The 13,481-nt window shown below is 37.6% G+C and overlaps 1 protein-coding gene across 1 annotated transcript in view; it reads left to right on the forward strand.

Annotated features, from left to right (window-relative positions):
* The window catches only part of LOC107656395 (melatonin receptor type 1A-A), a 69,246-nt gene that overhangs the window by 16,992 nt on the left and 38,773 nt on the right, over positions 1 to 13,481 (forward strand). The gene's annotated exons all lie outside the window — the stretch shown is intronic.

The following is a 13,481-nucleotide window of genomic DNA, read 5'->3' on the forward strand; positions in this document are numbered from 1 at the left end:
TGTTCGGGGATGGAAAGGGAGTATATTTTACCTCTGGGTACTGGTTCATCGGGTAGGAGATCAATGGCACAGTCCCATGGTCTGTGAGGTGGTAATTGGGAGGCTCGTTTCGGGCAGAAAACGTCACTGAAGTGGGCATAGTCCTTTGGAATGTCGATGGAACGGTTTTCTAGGGAGCTCTCTATGAAAGTGGAGTTGACTGGGATCCTTGGAACCAAAGAGATGGGTCTTGGGAGGTGAGGAAAACATCCAGGAAAACATTCATTGCCCCACTTCAGGACTTCTCCCATTGACCATGAGATGGAAGGATTGTGGGAAACGAGCCAAGGGCGCCCTAGGACTATCCCAGTGGTGGATTCCTCCAGAACCAACAGACAAATGTTTTCCACGTGTAACTGGCCCACACGCAGCTGGATGGGGCCCACGCAGTGTCGAACCTGTCCTCGGTAGAGGGGACTTCCAGTTATTGACTGGATTTTATACGGGATGTCGTTGAGTCTTTTCTTGAGCTGGAGTTGATTGCATAGGTCGGCGGAGATGAAGTTGCTGGCTGACCCAGAATCAAATTGTGAGGGGTAGTGAGCTGCACGGTTGTAGTCAGAGGATGTACATTAACTGAGGAAGAGGAAACCACACTCACCGCTGGTCGTGGGGGACGGATGGGACATATCCGTATTACATGTCCGCCCTGGCCACAGTAGAGACACAATCCCTGGGTCAGCCGACGTTGACGTTCAGCCGAGGACAACCGGGTGTTATCAACTTGCATGGGCTCGTACTGTGGTTCTGGAGGGCTGGGAAACTCTGGTTGGCAGAGCGGAATGGGTGGATTTTGGCATTGAATACCCTCCATATAGCCATAGAGCCGATTTGCCACCCGGATGGGGAGTTGGACGAAACGCTCGAGCCACATGGTGTCACCATAGGCGGCTAGATGAAACCGCAGAAAGGGCTTTAGTCCTTGGCGATAAGTCGTCAACAGGGAGCGCTCGTTCCAACCACTTGAGGTTGCGAGAGTGCGGAAATGTAGAGCATAGTCTTGCACAGAGATTTTGCCTTGTTTCAGATGATATAACTTCTCACCCACTGAAGTATCTCCTACTGGCCGACCGAAAACTTTGCGGAAGTGGGTAATAAAGGCATTCAAGGATTGATTGACCGGTCCCTTCTGCTGCCACAATGATTCTGCCCATTGGAGCACTCGACCTGTTAACAAGGACAGAATAAAAGAGATCTTAGGCCTCTCTGTTGGGAAACGATGTGGTTGCATCTCCAGGGCGAGCGAGCACTGCAGGAGGAATCCGCTGCAATCGTCCGCCGAACCAGAGTAGGGCGCCGGATTGACCACGGGACTGGCAGCATAGATCGGTCCGGTTGAAGAAGAGACTGGTGGAGAAACAGATTCGGGAGCCGGTGCGGTGGTGACAGGAGGAGTGAGCACACGGCGAAGGGAATCCACCAGCTCCTGGAATGGGTCCACGTCTGTTTGATTCATGGGGGTATGTTCTGGTCTTCTGTAACGTGTGGTCAGACTAAAGACACAGACAGGTTAGAATCAAACAGACGGGTTTATTGCACAGATGTAGATAAATAGCAGAAGCAGGTAGGATATGGCAGATAAGGAGTCTTTACTGAGTTGAGCAAGGATACTGATGACGGTACAATCTGTTACCAGGTTTTGGAGAGTGTGAGAAGATGAAGGAGATCGGGAGACTTGGAACAAGAGTTCAGGTAAGTAGCTTGGCATGAGCGATGAGTCCTTTTCCACAATGGAGACCAGACAATGTGTTTGTGTGAACTGTGTGCTCTTATACTGTGGTGCTGGTGATTAGTGAATGACGGTCAGGTGCGGGTGATTAGAACTCCGGTGATTGGGATCGCTGATGAGTGGAAGAGCCTGGTGTTTCCGTGACAATACCATTAGCAATAAAAGTATAATATGCATTGTAAATAGTTCACTAATAATAAATATGGTTACTATATTTATACAATTTGTTTTCAAATCTAAATGGCCAAATAATTTCATCTTTGTTTTTATCTGCCTAATTCTTAAGCTACACATTTCTTACTTGATGTAATAATATTACATCTACAGATAAATGCCAGATAAATCTGCTTTTTAAATAACAACAACTAATTCAACTCGTTCATATGTGAATATTATGTGAATATACAGTATGTAATACACTGAACAAAATTATAAACGCAACACTTTTGTTTTCGCCCCCAGTGGGCAATTTACCGGTCACAAAAACGTATTGTTTGCACGCGTTTTTAAGCATTGTGGTTAAAAACAAGTGATTTTAAGCCATTTAAATGCAATCAGCAGCGAAAGAGAACTCATTTCACTATAAGCGTGTGCTGTCTAAGAGACTGTTTCTAAGCGCTGTCAGAGAGGCATGTGCAAATTACAGTTTTCTCAATCGATTTGACACATTTCTCCAAACTCAGGTCACTGTTCTCAAAACAGCCAACACAGTGATCTGAATGCTTTGTAATTTTCCTAAACAGATTGAACATTTTCATTAATTTCAAGCAAATTACAAATCATGCAAATAATTTTCTCAAAACAATGTGCACAAAACTCTCTGTTTTCACAATATTTAATACAACCAACCAATACTTTAAAATAGCTGAAAAAAGGTTTTACACAAATCACAAACATTTATGAACTATTTGTCCAAACACAACAAACAAAACTCTGTAATTTGTCATTCGATCAAATGAACATAGTTTATTTTCCATTGGCCCTAAACTGATAAATGCTCGGATTTTCATTAGCATATTTGTGCATCTACAGTTGAATGTGTTTTATAATCAATAGAGAACCCACCTATAGATTTGATGTTAATATTTACTTTTAATAAATGCATTACTAAAAAAAATTGCAGTGCTTCATTCTGCAGTAAAGTTGAACTGTTTGGTTAAGATAATTTTGTTTTTGGATCGCTGTGCTGATTGTTTTGAGAACAAGTACATTGCATTGGAGAAAAGTGTAAAATTGATTAAGAAAAACTGTAAGACGGTGCTCATAGAGCGCTGGAGTATTGAATGGAACTGTTTTTTGATGCTTTATAGGCTTTGAACGGTTAAATACACACACTTGTGTGTCAAAATGCCAAGCTTTGCAAGTATCCTCATAACCACAGTAATTTAGTTCTTAAGTGAAAGCAAACAGCTGAGGAAGAAAACACACGTGTAACATTGTTTCCTTAACATAGAATGTCTGCAACGACTATGCCACATAGTCTGAAGTGTATAAGATGCTTTGTTGATTTATAATGAGAACAATCCAGTTGTGTTGTGTTTTGCTGCCTTGTAGATCATAGGTTTAGGTGGAGTTTAAATGTAAAATAAAATGTTATATTAAATTGTCAAATATAAATTAATGGTCAAAAGTTTGGAATCAGTGTTTTTTGAAAGAAGTCTCCTATTCTCACCAAGGCTGCATTTATTTGATCAAAAATACATTAAAAACAGTAATAGTGTAAAATATTTTTACAATTTAAAACTCTTTCTATTTTAATATATTTTAAAAAGCAATTTATTCCGGTGATTGTAAAGCTGAATTTTCAGCAGCCATTACTTCAGTCTTCAGTGTCACCCCTCAGAAATCATTCTGACATTCTGGTTTGGTGCTCAAGAAACATCCTTTACTGTGTTTTTGATTAAATAAAGGCAGTCTTGGTAAGCAGAGAGACTTCTTTCAAAAACATTACAAATTTATTATAAATCCAAACTTCCAAATGGAAATAAGAGTGTTATGTGCTATGGTTTATAGTCAGCATGCATTGCTACAATTGAAAACCGAAAAACAATAGCAATCTCAAATTTCTATTTTACAAAAGATGTTTTCTGTTATCCCATTTGTAAGCCAAATGTGTTTACCTTAACCACTTTCAAGGATTAAATAAGCATGTCAGCTTGGAAAGTGAATTAAACAACTCCAGAGTCAGGTTCTCTGACCCGTACAGTATTTTAATGGTCTGCTCCACATCACTATCAGTGTGATAATTTTTTCCTGCTGTGTTATTAATGCTGTTTTCAAGCAATTTGCAGCTTGCTGCGATTAAGCTTTGAACTTCCTTACTGTTAGATGTGATATAAATGAAGCATACCGTATGTCTAGTGTGAGTGGAGCTAATGGAGCAGTGTGTGTGAGTCTGTGAGTGAGTGGGTGTTTCTGCTAATGGATAGGGGGTAGTGCGTTTAGAATTGTGTGCATGTGCACGTGTATACATGTGTGTAGAGCTGAAGTAGTGTGATGACTGAACGGAGTTCTGTGTGCGTGTGTCTAGGAACTAGAGGTGAGAGACGGTGACCCGAAAAGCAGTCAACATGAAAGGCAATGAAATCACTCATGCCTGCAGTGGGCATCGCAAAACATGTTCTTTAAAAGGCACAACACGGGTAACACATAGCCTGATGTGTTCGTGCAGAGACGCTTCCCTGGTGCACACTTGTTTACTTGTCCTCAGGACCCCTCTCTCAGTCTTTTGGGTTGCATTTCCCCTCACCTCTTCCATCTGTGCCTATCCGCCTCTTTCTGTGTTTTTACCTCTTTATGACCTACTTCTCCCTCCCATTCGTTCTCTCACTCAGAAATATTTTGGTTGGGGTGTGCACATTCTTTGTGACATCTTTGTCTGTGTGCATCACTCTCAGTCTGTGCCCCCCTGCTGCTGGAGGAAGTTAATGTGTACACACATACACACATACCCTTGTACCTGAAGTGGAGCTCTGCCAATACTGTTTTCCATCAACACAATCTCATAAGCATGTATGGAGAGTTTGAATTTAATTCAGATAATATTCAGGACTTACTGTGCATGATTTACCAGCACATGTTGTTCAAAAGAAAAAAGCATGTTTGTTTTTATCAAAATGTAATGAATTTAATAGCATTCTCTATCTCTTCTTTTCTGCTTAAAGGGATCCTAAATGGTAGTTCAACCAAACTTACAATTCTGTCATTATTCTTTCAACCACGTCATTCCATACCCATATGACTTTTTTTTTCTGCAGCACTTTAAGAAGAGAATTTAGAATTTGGGAGAAATCAGTACAACGGCAATACATCATGGCTTACTTTATGAAATGGAAGTAGCGACAGATTTAGTGATCTTCGCCCTAATTTACTGTTAAAACTGCTTAAATATTGGTTATTTTTCAGCACAGCCAATTTAAACACTGGGAAAATTATCAGTGAGTTACATTTACTTTTTTCAGACACTCTTTGTTAAAGTGAGTCACAGTGTGCTTCCATTGCATCAAACTCACCGCAATGATTGGAAATTTGCACAAGGGTGAAAGATTTTGTATCAATTCAAGTTTGTCATGTAAATTTCTCTATGTAGACCAACTGAAAGCTGCTTGTAACTTTTGTGTGCTTCTTACACTATTCACTACACTATTGACAATAGACAGTGGAGTAAGTAATTGTGCCTTTAGTACTATCTATTGATATGGATCAAGCATGATTGTCTACAAAAAATGAATTCCCTTACCTGTCCAACAAAAAAGAAGCAACTTGGGCATCACAACTCAGGATTTCTCAGTCAAATCTTTCCACGTTGTGATGCTGTACCAATGTTTGCATTGTTTTTTGTCTTCGTCTGTCTTTGTGTTTTCTGGCGTCAGAAGTTTTTTCCTTCTTCCGCCTTACGGTTACTGATTCTCCTATTGTCTCCACTGCAAAACCATGATAATAAGTATGTTCCATTGTGTCTTTTTTGTGACTTTAGAGGCAGCAGCCAATTTTGAAAGGATGAAGGGATTTTCATTGATGTTTAGTAAAACACTGCAGGGCACATAATTTCAACAAGGGAAAATACATTGGTGGGTGACCTGCAACATGTATAAATAGGTCCCACTTTGTACAAGGTGGACTTAACTACTATGTACTTAGATTTAAGTTAATCAGTTAATGCAATGCACTTACTGTGTACATACGTGTCTTTACATTGTACTTATATTAAAAAAAAAAATACCCGCATGCAATTACATACGTAATTAATTTCTGTAATTACATTTACAAAATGAGTGCAGTCTTCATCTCATAAGAGTATGTGCCATTCAGACGACATGAAAACACTATTTATTTCCTAATGAGTTAAACTTTTCAAATGAGCAAACTACAGTACTGAATGCACCCTTATTTAAAGTGGATGTTTTTATCTCTAGTATTGATTTCTGGTAGGGATTTCAGAAGTCAAAAATGTAATGACACAAGTCTTTCTACAGAATCCTCAGAACTGAGTACCATCTCAGTTCGGTGCCCACACACTGCATGAATGCTCACATGCACATTTGTGCACATGTTCTGTGAAGAGCACTCATACCTCACGTAATTTGATGGCATGCTAATGTCATAAAAACTTCTTGGTCCAAAGCCCATCTTAGTGAGCTATTAAGGTACATTTACAGTGTCATTACAGTTATTTATTTGATAAGTGCATATTGCATAATGGATAAGTGCATCCGAACACAGTAAACACCCGCATGTCTGCACGTGAAAATCAGTTTGGCTCTCTCATCCATCCCACCCACTCTGCAAACAGACTGTGCTGAGAACGCTCGTTATCCCGACCCTTTATCCAATCATTTATCCATCTCTTCCTGTCTCAGGACCTCGCATGGAGTGCACATGCTATACAGCGCCAATGTTCATGCACACAGTCAGGCTTGCTGCTAACTCTGGTCTGACAGTGAGAGAGAGAGAGAATGAAAAGAAGAGAAAGGGATGATAAATAAAGCTTCAAAGAACTAAAGGACAATAGCTCTATTTTACCATAATGTTTGAAGTCAGATTTTGAAGTCAGGTGCTCTTGTTATTTTGTTTCTCTGTCATTTCGGAAACAATTGCGTATGTGAAAAAGAGGGAAGCAGAGTGAAAGAGAAAGCTTATTTTTCACAGGCTGTATAATGGAAGTGGCCCTAAATTAAAGTCAGAAATAGGCCATATAATCCTGCAGCTGATGCATTACTTGTGAATCTCACAGGCTGTGCAGGGTTGTTGTTGTCTGCATTTGTCTTCTCCTGCTCATTTTCCTCTGTTCCCCTCCACTGGTAACTTGACTATGAGATACTATGGCTTTTTAATGGTTTCTGTCATAGGTCAGAGATACATTACTGAAGCCATTAACAAAGACAACACAATACTAAGAGACCCCCAGAGTTCTCTTGACCTACATACCCCTCATCACTGGCTTATCCTCAGACATCACCCATTTCCCTTTATGTTTATCGTAAAGATTCAGTATTGCTCAATATGGACATTTTTGTACAAGCCAGAAACATAATTTGCTTTTCATGTTTTTTTCTTGCACTTTTTTCTTACAACAGAATGATTCATCTAATTAACAGATTCTAATCTAACACAATTTTCTATTACAATAAAGGCATGAGACAGAAAGTCTTCTGAAGATATATTTCTTGCAAGAAAAGGTCAACAGTCAAAGCCATTCAAGTTGGCTGCAGAGTGCGACAGAGGAAAACAATCTGACTCAACATTTATACCTTCATCAAATCAGGATGCTTCTATTTCATCCAATCATAATGCATAGTCAACATATGTGTTCATTTAAGGTATTTAACTATGCCCCCCTAGATGCCTTTCTAAGTGTTTTATGCCAATAATTTTCTAAGAATCTAGGATATCTAAGAAGCTAAAATAACATTTCCAGACTCACACTTGTCTTGCGCATCAATATCAAATAGATTTCCTTTTTTCTCTCGCGCTCATAAAAGCTCAAGCTTATTAGTAAGGCATTTAGAAAAGCAACGGACACTCCTTGGTAAAGCAAATAAAGCTAATAATCATAATATTTCAGATAAAAAAATAAGATTTCCTCCACACAGAATTTACAAGAAAACAAGAAAAAAGCTATTTTAAGATATATTATCTAAAAACTAAACTTTAAAATGTTATCTCGATTCCTGCTCACAGTACACACAGGAATATTTAAGGTGGATGTAAATAGAGAGATAGATAAATAAAGAGAGAGAAGGAGACAGAAGATGAATTAAATGGAGGGAGGGTGACAGAAAGAGATGAAGAAAGCAATAGTAAAGCAGAGAAATGTGTTGTCATAACAATAACACAAGCTTATGCTATCTCGGGCCCTGTTCTCTTTCTACAGAAGCATTGTTATAAATTGTGTGTTATCTCCTTCCCAAAACACAAAAAATACATAATTGCATGTGTTTGTGTAGTTACTGTATGTGTCTGCATCTGTCAGTCCATCTATATGCGTGCAAGAGACAGAGAGGAGGCACCAGGGAAATAAATGTATGAGAGCGAGAGATAAAATGTGAGAGAGTGTGACGGAAACCGTGATATTTCGTTAATGCAATCATGTGCTTTGAGCCATGTAATGTGCTTGAGAGACAAAACTGCAGAAATATATGTGCTCTAATATAATAAAGCAAATCACTGTCAGACTTCCATTACTAACTATCTATCTATCTATCTATCTATCTATCTATCTATCTATCTATCTATCTATCTATCTATCTATCTATCTATCTATCTATCTATCTATCTATCTATCTATCTATCTATCTATCTATCTATCTATCTATCTATCTATCTATCTATCTATCTATCTATCTATCTATCTATCTATCTATCTATCTATCTATCTATCTATCTATCTATCTATCTATCTATCTATCTATCTATCTATCTATCTATCTATCTATCTATCTATCTATCTATCTATCTATCTATCTATCTATCTATCTATCTATCTATCTATCTATCTATCTATCTATCTATCTATCTATCTATCTATCTATCTATCTATCTATCTATCTATCTATCTATCTATCTATCTATCTATCTATCTATCTATCTATCTATCTATCTATCTATCTATCGAAATCGATTAAAAATTAACTGTTTAAATCCCTTTGACCACTACTGAACACCGTAAGGTAACTGTTGCACTTTGCTGTAATTTGCATGCATATTTATTACTGAAATGCTGGAAAGTATACAGGAACAATATTTCATTACTGCTCCAACACAACGAGTGGGAGCTGTTAAAAACAAAAAGAAGAAAGAGAAGAACAGCATGTAAACATTTGAAATGGGTCATTATTATGGCAGCAGCAGGTATGCAATTAAGTATTATATATACATCAATATATAAACCAAGCAGCTTTGTTTATTTAATCTCCACATTTGAATGACATCCATCGTTTTGAGAGATAAAATGCAAGACAGAAAACCTTTTCAGCAGTGCGTCTATTTTTCCGATTTTTAAGCAGGATATAAAATAATCAAATAATAAAGAGGATATTATTATTAAATATGAATTTATTCTTATTATTCCAAGCATATGACATTTTATTTATAGCAGACAACCATACGTTCGACTATCTGTCTGCCCATATATTTATCTTTCTTTCTTTCTGTCTGTCCATCAACGTAAGTATCCGTCTGTCCATCTGTGTATCCATCTATGTGTTCAATTCAATTTTATTTGTATAGTGCTTTTCATAATACAAATCGTTGCAAAGCAGCTTTACAGAAAATTTGGTAGTTTTGTATGTTGTTTCAGGCTTGGCATCATCTGAGGAGCAGTGCGTCTATTTTTCTGATTTTTAAGCAGGATATAAAATAATCAAATAATAAAGAGGATATTATTAAATATGAATTTATTCTTATTATTCCAAGCATATGACATTTTATTTATAGCAGACAACCATACGTTCGACTATCTGTCTGCCCATATATTTATCTTTCTTTCTTTCTGTCTGTCCATCAACGTAAGTATCCGTCTGTCCATCTGTGTATCCATCTATGTGTTCAATTCAATTTTATTTGTATAGTGCTTTTCATAATACAAATCGTTGCAAAGCAGCTTTACAGAAAATTTGGTAGTTTTGTATGTTGTTTCAGGCTTGGCATCATCTGAGGTCCTCTGAGGGGTTGGCATCATCTCTTCAGATGTTTGTAAGGGCTGGATCCAGACTGAAGCTTGTGTAATTCCTAGTTACCTCGGGATGCCAATCCCATCTGTCCATCTGTCTGCCTTTATGTGTATCCCTCTGTCTATCTATTGCACTTTAAAGCCCTTTAAAATCACACTAATCCATTCAGGTCAGCAATTTTAGCATTACCGATATATAAACACTTAAAACATTGATCACATGCTCACTGTTCTATAGGATGAGTCACACTGATGTTTTACTTCATCATATTCATGGTTTAGACCATGCAGCTATAGAAAATAACAAGAGATCAGGTGACGTGTGCTGCGTGTGCATGAGTCACAAGTGATTAAAGAAGCAACTGCTTTCTTTCAAGCATATGAATAACCGTGACTTAGGGTGACACAGTGAATCACCTGCATGCTTTTAATACAGCTTGCTTTTACTTGCATAATGTATTTATTTGGGTGAAATGCGCAGGTCTATTTGTGGGTGTATATTTTGCTCATCATTATTCACAGAACAGCCCCAGTGTTTTCAGATGTGTATTGATAGACTCAGAATGGACACACACACACACCTGCAGTAAAAAATAAAAATGTATTCAGTCTAGGGTTTGACAATGTTGACTTATATTGGTGAACATGCCGTTAAAATGCATGGGAACAACGCATATTTTAGAATCAGTGCAAATACGGTTCAATAGTGATAGACTAACACCTACCACAGACAATCAGTCAGCAGTTCTGTCCTGTCCAGTTTAGTGTATCAGTGTGTAAAGGACTATATGGTGCACAATGAAAACTAGCATCCAAAAAAAAAATTCTTTACAGTGGTACATTCATATCATGTCACGTAGGAATTATGGTATTTGCAAGTTGAATGAACATGACTGTAATCACAATTATACACTACATTTTAAAACGTTTGGGGTCAGTTTTTAAAAAAATATAAATTAACACTTTTATTCAGCAAAGACAAAAATTGTTCAAAAGTGACTGAAGACATTTACAATGTTACATAAGATTTCTCTTTTAAAATGCTGTTCTTTTAAGCTTTCTATTAATCAGAGAATCCTGATTTCTTCTGAGTAAGAATCTTGTGGGAAGCAAATTGTTATTGATCATAAGTTTTAAATATGGATGTTGACGGTACAATTCGGTTTGCACATATTTTGTGTAATGTTAATGCGTTTACACTAGAAAGCGTCTCGTCTTTGTCAGGAACTGGAAATGAGAGAGAAATATGTTGCATACACCTTTATTTTCTTCAGTATACTCTTCTGCTTTTGAATGTACATGTACACCCTTTTACATACAGAGTCCACCCAAACATCTAAGACAAAATCTGCAAATGCAACATTAAGGCTAGCTATCCCTGAAGCACTGTTTCTACTGTCTCTGTGCTGTAGCTTCCAGCTACATGAAGCCAGCTGATCCATGCTTTATCTTACCTTTACGCAGCTGTGTACTTATTTGATATAGAAATCCAGTTTTCTTGGCAGAAAAAAATCTTTTGAAAATGAAATTGTAAGAGAGAAAAAACACACAGCATTACATATTTTTTTTCAATCTAAGCAGATTATCTATGATCTCTTTAGGCCAACTGAGGCCAAATACAACTGCTTAATAAAGCAAAGATTGACAGAGATAAGGGAATGAGTCTGCTGGCCAGTCAGACGAGATGTAGATCCCAGATGCGTGCTATAATCATATTTGACAGTGTCACAAAGAAGAATGTACTGTATGCGTAGGTGCAATTTTACACATGCATGTGTTTGTTTGTTCCTTCTGCTTTCTCCATCTTGTTTATTTTTTTAATCTTCTATCAGATGCATTCATTTATTCCATATTTCTGCCTGTCATGAGAAATCCCATCTGCAGGTGCACTGAATCATTGAAATAATTTTGCCTTGGGAATAAGATTTGCACAGTGGCTGAACGGTTTCTGTCCTCCTGTAATGACTCAGGAAACTTAAAGAAAGTTACTATAATTTTTCCGGCTGACTGGTGGTCCAATCTCAATGTTCAATCCATTTTACTGCATAGGGAATAGAGTGGCGATCTGGTAATTTCTCTTCCTGGTAGATAATGAGGTGTTTTTCCCTTCTCCCAAATAAAACCATTACAGTGGTAATATATTATATTATGCAACACATTTTCATAAAGTATTCACCATACTATACTGATTCTACAGTCAAGAATACTTTGCCTCTATGGTTTCTTAGCAGCATCCCACTGGACGTTTTCCTGGAATCTATATCTTTGTCCCAATTGCCTTTTAGAGATGCTGTTGTCCACTTTATTATACATTAAATAAGTGGTTCCTTATGAAGTGCACTTGAAACGCTAGCAGGCGGAAATGGGATTAATCCAATCTTTGTCATGAATCTGCCCAGCCCAGTAATTGGAGCTCAAGCCTTGGTAATTGGCTTTATGAAGAGGAGGAGTGAAAGAGGGAAAGCGAGAAACCATCCTTTCTCTGCGTATTATTGATGTGATGAAGCTTTTATTTTCCATAAAAGATATCAGGAACACCTCAGTTCATTCATCTGTATATGACTAGTTAATCCTATTTCAGAGAAGTACAGATGTACACATAGCTTCAGTGGGGTCAAGGTTTAGCTGGTTAGCATGGCCCCATTTGCCCCTGCAGGGATAGATGCTGTAACCACAGACCTTAGTTAACTACAAAGCATCTTTTTCATTCATGGACATTTAAAAAGCTGTATGTTCTGACATTTTTTTGTTGTTGCACGAAACGATGAATTATATATTAGCAGTAATAAATTATAATACAGCAGATTTAAAAAAAAAAAAAATAGAGACTCTCTGTGAGAATTTTTCACAGGGTTGCCAAGTCTGCGGTTTTAGCGCAGTTATACATTTACACTGTTGCTGTGGGTTTTTTTTAGTCCGCAGTTTAAAGAGAAAGTTAAATGCGATTGGGCTAGTTTTGAATAGCAGTTGGGCTGGTTTGATTTCACAGACCTGGCAACCCTGGTTTTTCCCTGCCCGTTTCTTTTGTCTGAACATATTAGCTGGTGAAGGTTTTGGGCAGTGCCATCGAGATATATCCAGCTGCAGACCCGCAGCACCAGCAGTTTCAGAACCGCAGCCACAGAACCGGAAGTGAGGGGCGGAGAGGGGCGACAACGAGAGAGCACGGTGAGTAGTCTGTAATGTTTTTGCTATCATATGTTTAATAATTATCGTATATATTACGTTAAACATTTATCTGCTAAGTACTTAATGTGTGCTTGGCTTTATTATCTTATATTTATTATCTTATATTGTCATACTTTATAGTATAGAACTTGTTTCTGTGGATGTTTCGATTAATTTTCAGATGCATGTTGTAAATGGGCCTTGCAGTGAAGTTTTGAAGATGTTTATTATTCATTAAAAATAAATAGTTTGCTTTATTTTTCTCTGTTATATGCATTGTTTGTGTGTTAATATTATCTTATAGTTTAGTTATTTTAATCCCATTTGTCATCACTGAGATAATTGTGTGTGGCTTCATCTCTTGTAGAGACATAT

The sequence above is a fragment of the Sinocyclocheilus anshuiensis genome, unplaced genomic scaffold (assembly GCF_001515605.1).
Source record: "Sinocyclocheilus anshuiensis isolate Anshui unplaced genomic scaffold, SAMN03320099.WGS_v1.1 scaffold85, whole genome shotgun sequence".
In the NCBI taxonomy this organism is placed as follows: Eukaryota; Metazoa; Chordata; class Actinopteri; order Cypriniformes; family Cyprinidae; genus Sinocyclocheilus; species Sinocyclocheilus anshuiensis.